This window comes from Mus musculus, chromosome 4 (assembly GCF_000001635.26).
Source record: "Mus musculus strain C57BL/6J chromosome 4, GRCm38.p6 C57BL/6J".
Classification (NCBI taxonomy): domain Eukaryota; kingdom Metazoa; phylum Chordata; class Mammalia; order Rodentia; family Muridae; genus Mus; species Mus musculus.
This window is the reverse complement of record NC_000070.6, coordinates 15,084,654-15,097,129: the sequence shown is the minus strand read 5'-3', so window position 1 is coordinate 15,097,129 and position 12,476 is coordinate 15,084,654. Positions and strand designations below refer to the sequence as shown.

Sequence of the window (12,476 nt, the reverse complement as noted above, 5' to 3'; positions counted from 1 at the left end):
CACTTTAGTCTTGCAGTAGGAAAACTAGTTCGATATCGTATAAGAGTACCCTAAAGGTTCAGTAAAAAATCTAGAAGATCCCAAAGGAGATGACTCAGGAGATTAATGAGAGAAGAAACATTTAATGTGAACTCAAGGTTCTCCTATGTAACTCAATCATGAAATCAGTTCTGTCTTGCCCACACAAACAGAGCTTAGCATCTTTCAGCAATGAGTTACTGAGTGCTTATTAAGTGCTGGCTACTTTGTTTGATCATAGGGATGCATTGATGAATTAGAATTTTGTCCTTTTGTAGATTATGCAAAACACAAGTAAACCAATAAACAAACCGTGCTTTCTCCAAACAACATGCCAGTATTGAGAAGGAGACATGGGCACAAACCCCTAACCTAGAAGGTACTGCCAGTTGGTACCTTCAGGGAGAAAGAAAATCAGTTTTCTCCAATGCAGGGACACTGGGTATGTCAACCATATTTCAGGACAAGTCCAATGCTCAGTAGGAGTTGGGTACAGAAAATGGATTCCATGGTTTTTGTGCACGTTTTTGGGATTTATTTGGTTTAATTTTGTTTGTTTGTGTTGTTTTTTCATTTGTCTTATTTTTATTGTTTGAGAAAGAGAGACAGGGAGAGAGAAAGTGAAGCTGAGTGTGTAGAAAGTTGGGTGAGGGGTTCTGGAAGGAAAGAATACAACCAAAGTACAGTCTATGATTGTTTATATTAAAACATAACAGAAACTGATTTCTTATAACAGGGAAATGCAGTGTTTTTGAGGGAGTTGTCTCACTGACTTAGTCAAAAGAGATCCCCAAAATCTAAGCTTCATGGCTGAGTTATCATGGTGCATTAACAAACAGAGGCAAAGAAATGAGCATGGCAAGACATGAGAGTAGAGTTCAATCAAAAAAAGTGCATGTGTGTGTGCCCTTAGATGGGACAGTGTAGAATGTTGAAGACCAAACATGCAACACGTCTGAAGGCTCAAGTTCAAGATGATGAGGGAGTCACTTTTTTTTAAAATATTTTTTATTATTATGTATTTTCCTCATTTACATTTAGAATGCTATCCCAAAAGTCCCCCATACTCCCCCCCCCCCCACTTCCCTACCCACCCATTCCCATTTTTTGGCCCTGGCATTCCCCTGTACTGGGCATATAAAGTTTGCACGACCAATGGGCCTCTCTTTCCAGTGATGGCCGCCTAGGCCATCTTTTGATACATATGCAGCTAGAGACAAGAGCTCCGGGGTACTGGTTAGTTCATAATGTTGTTCCACCTATAGGGTTGCAGATCCCTTTAGCTCCTTGGGTACTTTCTCTAGCTCCTCCATTGGGGGCCCTGTAATCCATCCAGTAGCTGACTGTGAGCATCCACTTCTGTGTTTGCTAGGCCCCGGCCTAGTCTCACAAGAGACAGCTATATCAGGGTCCTTTCAGCCAACACTTGCTAGTATATGCAATGGTGTCATCGTTTGGAGGCTAATTATGGGATGGATCCCTGGATATGGCAGTCTCTAGATGGTCCATGACGAGGGAGTCACTTACAGGCAAATCTTGGCTGGGAAAAAGCTTCAGAACCAGCAAGCAGGACATTCAGATTTCTACCCTTTGTTCAATGGAGATCCAGGCATGAGTCTTAAACCTGAAGCTGTCTCAAATGAACAGCAGACATCTCCAAACTGAAGAGAATTGAGGAAAGGTGACAAGTCTAGAGGCAACACTCTAGTTAAGAGGGTCCTGCAGCTGTGTATGACCAAGTACCCTCTGTGGGACCCTCTTTTTAATTGGATATTTTATTTATTTACATTTCAAATGTTATCCCCTTTCCTGATTTCCCCCCAGAAGCCCCATCCCTATTCCATCACCCCTCTGCCTGCATCTATGAGAGTGTACCCCCAACCAGACACCCACTCCTGCCTCCCTGTCCTCAAATTCCCCTACACCGGAGCATCGAGCCTCCACAGGACCAAGAGCCTCTTCTCCCATTGATGCCCAAAAAGGCCATCCTCTGCTACATATATGGCTGGAACCATGGGTTCCTCCATGTATACTCCTTGGTCCATGATTTAGACCCTGGGAGCTCTGGGTGCTCTGGTTTGTTGATATTGTTGTCCTTCCTATGAGGTTGCAAACCCCTCCAGCTCCTTCAGTCCTTTCTCTAACTCCTCCTTTGGGGACCCCATGCACAGTTCATTGGCTGGCTGTGAGCATCCACCTCTGTATATGTCAGGCATTGGCAGAGCCTCTCAGGAGAAAGCTATATCAGGCTCCTGTCAGCATGCGCTCCACAATAGAGTCTCAATTTGGTGACTGTATATGGGATGGATCCCCCAGATGGGGCAGTCTCTGAATGGCCTTTCCTTCAGTCTCTGCTCCACACTTTGTCTCCATATTTGCTCCCATGAGTATTTTGTTCCCCCTTCTAAGAAGAACTGAAGGACCCACACTTCTCATCTTCCTGAGACAGTTTAAACATTTCTGATCTAGAAATAGCACAATGAGGATTGTCCTGCCTTATAGAAAAGGTATTAATGGTCAGTATTTATGAATGTCTTACTATGTTCTGGTCTAAACAGCTTTTATTCATTAATTTGTTTAATCTTGAAGGCCAGGCATGGTGGTGCCCACCTTTAATCTCAGCACCTGAGAAGCAGATGTAAAAGATCTCTGTGAGTTCAAGGCCATCCTGATCTATGTATGAAGTTTTAGGCCAGCCAGAGATACACAGTGAGAAGCTGTATTTAAAAAAAAAAAAAAATCTCAAAAGCACGATCCTGATGGAGCCATTTTGCACAGGAGGAAACTGTGACATTGAGACCCATCCTAAAGTACACCAGACCCTCCACAACTGCTCATCAAATCTGCTTTTGTACACTGCCTTGTAATCTGGCAGAGCAGCAGTCTTCATTCTGTTTCTGGCCAAGAAAACTTTCCAAGGCTTTACTCTCTTTGAATATTAAGTGGAACTAATAATATGTTCTGGAAGGAGAATTGTGAAAGCTTCGGAACAAATGTTAAGCAGTTTAGTCTACCAGCCAAGGAAGGTGCTACATAAATAGATGAGGTTTGTTTAACTAGTGTCAGTAGTACTTGTGAATACAGAACCAACAGCACATGTATACTTGCTTAGTGCTGCCTCCTGGGTTCACAACCCTCCAGAAAATATGGCACTTGTGAAGTCAAGTCAATGGCTTAGTTCTCTGAACAGTAACTCCCCTCTTACAAATATGGGTGATATTTGGAAGCTCACAGCTATGCCCAATCAACAGAAATCTAACGTTTCAAGAGGTAAAGGGCAATAATGTGATAAGCTATAGAAAAATGACCAATGACCTATCTTAGGTAGATTAATCTCTTCATATGTAAAGAGCTTTACAAATGAGAGGCAGTTGATAGAAATTCTATCCATCCTGTCTTCTGGATGCAACAATACCTTGCAAAATGGGCTTTCTCTTAGAACATAGATTTGCATAATAGAAAGGTAGTTATGGGTTAGAATAATATTGCAGAACAATTAAACTGTTCCTAAAGGGGAGTCCAGAGCTGGCATTTCTGTTTGAGACTCCGCCTCTCTGCCTATACTGTCTAGGTAAGCAATAATGACAATAACTTGAGACTTACCTTCAAGGACACCAAGGAGCGAAAGCAGCTTAGCAGGCTGACTTTCAGGCTTGACAGAAAGTTCCTTTCTTTCTCCGTAGAAATGTGGAGGGCCCAGATCTGAGAATTGAGAACAGCCATTCTGAATCTTGGTGGTGGTCAGCTGGCCTGAACAAGAAGCTGGAGGACTTCACAGTCCCTAGCTCCCTAGAGTTAGACAGGGGATACAAGTGGATACAGAACTCTTTAAAATGTCTGTTTACCTCCGATTTTAGAGGGCAACCGCTGGGGCTTAAAGTAGTATCTAACATGAAATCTATATGTGTAACAAGTAAACAAGATGTTTCTTTTTGAACATTTCCTTGCTTCTCGTCCCTAAGAGACAGTATAGGAGAGAAGGGCAGATTGGTTTAGCTACACTTTAACATCTTGGAAAACAGAAGAAAGCTCTCAGCAGCTCTCAAGCGACAGTGTGGGAGGGCTGATTGGTGGCTGTTCCCTGTTTGTTTTATGGGGGCTGGAACAGCTTGTCTCCAGAGCTCTTTGCTCCTCAAGTAAGTCCCCGGCTTTCTCTTCTCCCAGAACTGTTGTACTTTTTAAGCATACCTGGAGGCTTTCTGACACAGGGAATTTCCATAACACCAAACAGTTAGGTTGCCAAAGGATTTTTGATAGATCTTAGGAAATTACTTTTTTTTTTTATGAGTTGTATGTTGTGTGAGTTTTACTAAAGTTGATACAGGTAGCAGAAGTGCCTTGAGTAGTGATTGTAGGTGCTTGAAAAGAGCCTTGGCTGCAGGGAAGAGGCAACAGCAGACACCTGGGAAGTTTGCCCTGCTATTCAGTGCCCTTCGTTGATGAATGTGCTTACTCATCCTGTCCCCTTGATATCAAAGAAGGTTGTGGGCAAACACCTTCCTTAGCAAAGAGGGATCTCTTTTCACACCTTCTCCTTCTGGTTTTTTTTTTCTTTAAGTTTCAAAACAGCCCTGATTAACAAGATCACAAACAGAAGATTTTCAATATTGCTTAGTGTGTAGCATGAAAATGTTTTTAATGAATTTTCATAAGCCCAGCTGTATACCATTTAAAAAAACCTGGCTATTACATGCTTCAACACTATGCTGAGGCATAGGGAGATGACCAAACCACAGGGACAATGTCCACACTGAACTCTGAAATTTTCCTCATTTCACTTAAGCAAATATCTGTTCAACCTTCACAGTAAAACCCTAAGACAGTTCATATTTTTGAATAAAGATTGTTAACATGTGCTTAGATAGATAGATAGATAGATAGATAGATAGATAGATAGATAGGTATGTAGATAGATGTCAGATGCAACTTTCTCTTCTTTCACCCATGAAGGTCCAAGAGATTGAACTCTGATAATCAATCAGCCTCAATTTTAAATTCCTTTACCCACTGACCTACCTCAATAGCTCCGGTTCATACTCTTAGGCTACTTCCTATATATAGTAGTGTGTGTGTGTGTGTGTGTGTGTGTGTGTGTGTGTGTGTGTCTTCTTAAAAGTGTTGCTTCATTTTTCACAGGGTACATTGTTTTGTACACTTAGACTACACATTCTATTAATTGAAAAGATTAATGTTTAGCACCATATATCTCGATCAAAACCATATAACTTGAAAGGAGTATCTGACAGTTTTCATTCCTGTTTCTGTAATAAAGTGCCCTGAACAGTAACTTCGGAATAGAAAGGGTTTATTTTAGCTCACAATTGCAGGTTTTAGTCCATTGGAGAAAGGAAGGCACAGGAGCAGGAACATGGGAGAACTGCCCACAGTATATCTACTGTCAAGAGCAGAGTGGTGGATTAGTACATGCATGCATTATACAATTAGGATTCTCTACCCAGCAAATGATGCCACCCAAGGGGGTCTTCCCACTTCAATTAGTGTGGTCAAGAGCATCCCCAACAGACAAGCCCATGGGTCAATCTGATTTGACAGTCACACATTGAGACTCTTCACAGTAAGTCTAGATTGCTTCTAGTTGGCAATTGAAGCTAACCATTACAGTTGCCAAGAAAACACTGGTCACCTAGTAAACACAATAGCTCTATTAATAGAACTTGATTTAAAAAATATTTCTTTAACTTATTCAAGTGTAAAATAATTACATCATTTCCCTCTTGTGCTTACTCCCGCCCAGCCTTTCAATATTTCCCTCCTAGCTCTTTCAAATTCATGCCCTGTCTTTTTATTAATTACGGTTACAAACATAAAGACATTTTTCCTGAAATTTATCTATTTCTTTGTCTATAAATCTATGGTCTATAGACTGGTGAAAAGTTTCGTAAATGAGCAACGGGTATTTCTCTGAACAGCTGGATATTTTGTTTTGTTATTGAGTATCATCCGTTTTCTTAATTTTTGAAGTGGGTTTTCCTTCAAGTGGTTTTTGAAAGCAAGCCGAGCAACACTTGCATCTTCCTTTGAGTTGCTGTGATACCACAGGGCTTTCCAGAATGGAATGCCACCTGGTATATCCTAAATTCTGTGAAGCAGAGAGCAGGCCGAGCTAAGTGAATAAAAATGGCATAGCCTTAATTACCACAGAATGGTACCTAATTGCCTTCATGCCAGCTTTAACGCACCACAGAGCGGCAGAGATGGAGTGTGATTTTCAAGTGAGTTACATAAGCCCACCTTTCAGTACTGGAATGACTCCCCCAGTGTTGTCAACTTGCATTTTGACAGAGGTCTTTCTGGCTAATGTTTTTCCAGAGTAGCTGTTTGTATTTTTCCCACTGGCATGCAGTGTCTTCCCTGGCCCGCTGTTCCAACACAGCTGCTATTAATATTGACATGGCAGGAACAACTGTTTCTCAGTGACTGTCCTTCAGGAGACAAAACTTGATCCTTCAGGAGGAGACAAAAAATAAGAGACAGGGCATTGTCAACCAAAATGGAAAGTGCAGTAATTATGTCATAATAGGATTAATCTGTGAACTTAACTTGATCTCCTTTGTTAAAATTCAGTAGTTCTACCAACGCCAAAACTGCTGCAAGAGGGATTTTGAAATTTACTCTGTTAGCAAAATTATCAGCAAATGAAATTTAGTTTTCAGTGATTCAGAAATAAAACTGTACCACTTAGGGAGGACCAAGTAGTGGGTTTGGCTTTGTTTTATTGCTTAGACTTTTAATGTTTTTATTCATTTTTCTCTAGTTCTTATTGAGTGTTGACTGTATGCCAAACTGAGAAGACAACATACCAAGAATTTGAAGTTATAGTATTGTTTGAATTATTTTTCTAAATTAGCATGGCTATAATATATTTCAAAATACATATATTTTTATCTTTAAAACTCCAGAATTACTTTTTCTTGCCAATTTTTTATTAGGTATTTACTACATTTACATTTTAAATGCTATCCCAAAAGTCCCTTATACCCTCCCCACCCCCTGCTCCCCATCCACTCACTCCCACTTCTTGGCCCTGGTGTTTCCCCTGTACTGGGGCATATAAAGTTTGAAATACCAAGGGTCTTCCGAATGATGGCCCACTAGGCCATCTTCTGCTACATATGCAGCTAGAGACACGAGCTCTGGGGGGTACTGGTTAGTTCATATTGTTGTTCCACCTATAGGGTTGCAGACCCCTTTAGCTCCTTAGGTACTTTCTCTAGCTCCTCCATTGAGGCACTGTGTTCCATCCTATAGCTGACTGTAAGCATCCACTTCTCTGTTTGCCAGGCACTGGCATAGCCTCTCAAGCCACAGCTATATCAGGGTCATGTCAGCAAAATCTTGCTGGTGTATGCCAAATTGTCTGCATTTTGTGGCTGATTATGGGATGGACCCCGAGTGGGGCAGTCTCTGGATGATCGATGCTTTTGTCTCAGCTGCAAACTTCATCTCTGTAACTCCTTCCATGGGTGTTTTGTTCCCAATTCTAAGAAGAGGCAAAGTGTCCACACTTTGGTCTTCATTCTTCTTGAGTTTCATGTGTTTTGTAAATTGTATCTTGGGTATTCTAAATTTCTGGGCTAATATCCACTTATCAGTGAGTGCATATAATGTGAGTTCTTTTGTGATTGGGTTACCTCACTCAGGATGATACCCTCCAGATCCATCCATTTTCCTAGGAATTTCATAAATTCATTCTTTTTAATTGCTGAGTGGTACTCCATTGAGTAAATGTACCACATTTTCTGTATCCATTCCTCTGTTGAGGGACATCTGGGTTCTTTCCAGCTTCTGGTTATTATAAATAAGGCTGCTATGAACGTAGTGGAGCATGTGTTCTTATTACCAGTTGGAACATCTTCTGGATATATGCCCAGGAGAGTTATTGCAGGATCCTCTTGTAGTACTATGTCCAATTTTCTGAGGAACCGCCAGGCTGATTTCCAAAGTGGTTGCAAAGCATGCAATCCCACCATCAATGGAGGAGTGTTCCTCTTTCTCCACATCCTCACCAGCATCTGCTGTCACCTGAATTTCTGATCTTAGCCATTCTGACTGGTGTGAGATAGAATCTCAGGGTTATTTTGATTTGCATTTCCCTGAGGATTAAGGATGTTGAACATTTTTCAGATGCTTCTCAGCCATTCGATATTCCTCAGTTGAGAATTCTTTGTTTGGCTCTCTGCCCCATTTTTAATGGGGTTATTTGGTTTTCTGGAGTCCATTTTCTTGAGTTCTTTATACATATTGAATATTAGTCCCCTATCTGATTTAGGATTGGTAAAGATCCTTGCCCAATCTGTGGTGACCATTTGTCTTATTGACAGTGTCTTTTGCCTTACAGAAGCTTTGCAATTTTATGAGGTCCCATTTGTCAATTCTCAATCTTACAGCACAAGCCATTGCAGTTCTATTCAGGAATTTTTCCCCTGTGCCCATATCTTTGAGGCTTTACCCCACTTTCTCCTCTATAAGTTTCAGTGTCTCTGGTTTTATGTGGAGTTCCTTGATCCACTTAGACTTGACCTTAGTACAAGGAGATAGGAATGGATCAATTCACATTATTCTACATGATAACAGCCAGTTGTGCCAGCACCATTTATTGAAAATGCTGTCTTTTTTTTTCCACTGGATGGTTTTATATCCCTTGTCAAAGATAAGTGACCATAGGTGTGTGGGTTCATTTCTGGGTCTTTAATTCTATTCCATTGGTCTACTTGTCTGTCGCTATACCAGTACTATGCAGTTTTCATAACAATTGTTCTGTAGTACAGCTTTAGGTCTGGCATGGTGATTCCACCAGAGATTCTTTTACCATTGAGAAGAATTTTTACTATCCTAGGTTTTTTTGTTATTCCAGTGAGTCTGGCTAAGTGTTGATCTAGCTTGTTGATTTTCTCAAAGAACCAGCTCCTAGTTTGGTTGATTCTTTGAATAGTTCTTTTTGTTTCCACTTGGTTTATTTCCCCCCTGAGTTTTATTATTTCCTGCAGTCTACTCCTCTTGGGTGAATTTTCTTCCTTTTGTTCTAGAGCTTTTAGGTGTGCTGTCAAGCTGCTAGTGTATGCTCTCTCTAGTTTCTTTTTGGAAGCACTCAGAGCTAAGAGTTTTCCTCTCAGCAATGCTTTCATTGTGTCCCATAAGTTTGGGTATGTTGTGGCTTCATTTACATTAAACTCTAAAAAGTCTTCAATTTCTTTCTGTGTTCCTTCCTTGACCAAGGTATCATTGAGGAAAGTGGTGTTCAGTTTCCAAGTGAATGTTGGCTTTGTATTATTTATGTTGTTATTGAAGATCAGCCTTAGTCCATAGTGATCTGATAGGATGCATGGGACAAATTTCAATATTTTTGTATCTGTTGAGGCCTGTTTTGTGACCCATTATATGGTCAATTTTGGAGAAGGTACCATGAGGTGCTGAGGAGAAGGTATATCCTTTTGTTTTAGGATAAAATGTTTTGTAGATATCTGTTAAATCCATTTGTTTCATAACTTCTGTTAGTTTCACTGTGTCTCTGTTTAATTTCTGTTTCCATGATCTGTCCATTGATGAAAGTGGGGTGTTGAAGTCTCCCACTATTATTGTGTGAGGTGAAGTGTGTGCTTTGAGCTTTAATAAAGTTTAATGAATGTGGCTGCCCTTCTATTTGGAGCATAGATATTCAGAATTGAGAGTTCATCTTGGAAGATTTTACCTTTGATAAGTATGAAGTGACCCTCTTGTCTTTTTTGATAACTTTGGGTTGAAAGTCGATTTTATTAGATATTAGAATGGCTACTCCAGCTTGTTTCTTCAGACCATTTTTTGGAAAATTGTTTTCCAGCCTTTCACTCTGAGGAAGTGTCTGTCTTTTTCTCTGAGATGTGTTTCCTGTAAGCAGCAAAATGTTGGGTCCTGTTTGTGTAGCCAGTCTGTTAGTCTATGTCTTTTTATTGGGGAATTAAGTCCATTGATATTCAGAGATATTAAGGAAAAGTAATTGTTGCTTCGTGTTATTTTTGTTGTTAGAGTTGAGATTCTGTTCTTGTGGCTGTCTTCTTTTAGGCTTGTTGAAGGATTACTTTCTTGCTTTTTCTAGGGCGTAGTTTCTGTCCTTGTATTGGCGTTTTCCCATTATTATCTTTGAAGGGCTGGATTTGTGGAAATATATTGTGTGAATTCGGTTTAGTCATGGAATACTTTGGTTTCTCCATCTAGGGTAATTGAGAGTCTTGCTGGGTATAGTAGCCTAGGCTGGCATTTGTGTTCTCTTAGTGTCTGTATGATATCTGTCAAGGATCTTCTGGCTTTCATAGCCTCTGGTGAGAAGTCTGGAGTAATTCTTAAAGGTCTCCCTTTATATGTTACTTGACTTTTTCCCTTACTGCTTTTAATATTCTGTCTTTATTTAGTGCATTTGTTGTTCTGATTATTATGTGTCAGGAGGAATTTCTTTTCTGGTCCAGTCTATTTGGAGTTCTGTAGGCTTCTTGTATGTTCATTGGCATCTCTTTCTTTAGGTTTGGGAAGTTTTCTTCTATAATTTTGTTGAAGATATTTGCTGGCCCTTTAAGTTGAAAATCTTCATTCTCATATTCTCCTATTATCTGTAGGTTTGGTCTTCTCATTGTGTTCTGGATTTCCTGGATGTTTTGAGTTAGGATCTTTTTGTATTTTTCATTTTCTTTGATTGTTGTGTCCATGTTCCCTATGGAATCTTCTGCACCTGAGATTCTCTTTTCCACCTCTTGTATTCTGTTCCTGATGCTCGCATCTATGTTTCCTGATTTCTTTCCTAGGGTTTCTATCTCCAGAGTTGTCTCCCTTTAGGTTTTCTTTATTGTTTCTACATCTATTTTTAGTTCCTGGATATTTTTGTTCAATTCTATCACCTGTTTGGTAGTATTTTCCTATAACTCTCTAAGGGATTTTTGTGTTTCCTCTTTAAAGGCTTCTAGCTGTATACCTGTGTTTTCCTGTATTTCCTTCTTAAAGTCCTCCATCATCATCACGAGAAGTGACTTTAGATCTATATCTTGCTTTTCTGGTATGATGGTATATCCAGGACTTGCTACAGTGGGAGAGTTTGGTTCTGATGATGCCAAGTAAACTTGGTTTCTGTTGCTTCTATTCTTACGCTTGCCTCCTGCCATCTGATTATCTCAAGTGCTTGCCTCCTATATCTGATTAGAGCCTGTTCTTCCTATAATCCCAGTTGATTCAGGACTCCTCAAAGTCCAGCTTTCTCTGTGATCCTTTGATTGTGGGCTCACATGAACCTGAGATTCTGGATGTGTCAGAGTTTTTGGCAGTCAAGCGTCCTCTGAGACCCTGAAATACTGGTGTGACCCAGTTCCTGTTATCCTGGGATCCAGTTGTCCTAAGATCCTGGGTGTGTTACAGTGCCTGGAAGTGGTACTTCCTTTGAGGATTGTGGAGCTGTCTGGTCTGTTCAAAACCAAGGTAAACCAGAAATAATCAAAAGGAACCCGAACCTCAGTTTAGGAAGGGCTCTGGTGTCCTTATTCCTGCTGTCACAGGCCTGTCACACTTGGATTGGAACAGATGTTGTGTTCCACTCACCAGTAATCCTAAGATCTCGTGGAAATTCCTCTAGGGACCATGAGGGTGTCCGATGACTCCACGCCCTAGGTGACCTGGTGCTGGATCGACTGGAAAAGCCAGGATTACTTTTATCTAACAGAACTGTTAATGAAATCACTATGGTTGGTGGTTCTGTTCATATTGTTTCTGTGTTTATATTATATCGATTTGCTTTTAAAACTGGACTCTCCAAGCTAGAAAGAGGACTATGAGACAACATTAATTTAATGTGCCAAAACTCGCAGAGGCAAGAATAACTATATATAATGTCAAAACAGTTGTCAAGTAACTAGAAAGCACTTGAACTTCTAGTTGTCCTTATGAAATGGAAGGAAGAAAATTTTAAAAAAATGTAAAGAAATGAAATTGGATACTGTGTGGACAAGAAAAGACAATGGCTCTCAGGGAACATGTTTTGTTCTTTTCATGTAGCCCACTTTAGCTTCAAACTCACTATATAGCCAGAATGGCATTAAATGCTTTATGACCTAAATGTCTGCCAGCACTCCTCAGCTGCAGGGAGTATAGACAAGCATCATTACAGGTGGCTTCCTTGTAACTTTTTTTCTCTTCACTGAACACCAAGGGTAGATTTTTTTTTCTTCCTTTCCAGTCTCTAATAGTTAATGCATTGCTTTTATAAGCTTGTAAGGTGAAACATTGGTATTCTTATAAGATGCCAATGGTCAGTCTAATGGCATTTCTTCAGATTCCTTTAGTTTGGTTTCAGGTCAATTACATGTTAGTTACATTTTACCTCTACTGTCATCCTAGATTTTTGTGATATAAAGTCTTAATCAGAGTGGTTTCTGTGTCTCAAAAAAGTCAGAATTATTGCCATAAAGAAGCCTAGCTAGTCT

At 40.1% G+C, this 12,476-nt stretch overlaps 1 protein-coding gene and 1 long non-coding RNA gene across 3 annotated transcripts in view; one reads left to right on the top strand and one right to left on the bottom strand.

Moving 5' to 3' along the window:
- The window catches only part of Gm36801, a 33,578-nt gene extending 29,500 nt beyond the window's left edge, over positions 1 to 4,078 (bottom strand). Inside the window, exon 1 of the long non-coding RNA XR_390422.3 lies at positions 3,622 to 4,078. This is a non-coding gene — a long non-coding RNA (predicted gene, 36801). The remainder of the gene's footprint in view (positions 1 to 3,621) is intronic.
- Necab1 (N-terminal EF-hand calcium binding protein 1) overlaps positions 1 to 12,476 on the top strand; it is a 197,560-nt gene that overhangs the window by 52,675 nt on the left and 132,409 nt on the right. The window lies entirely within an intron of this gene.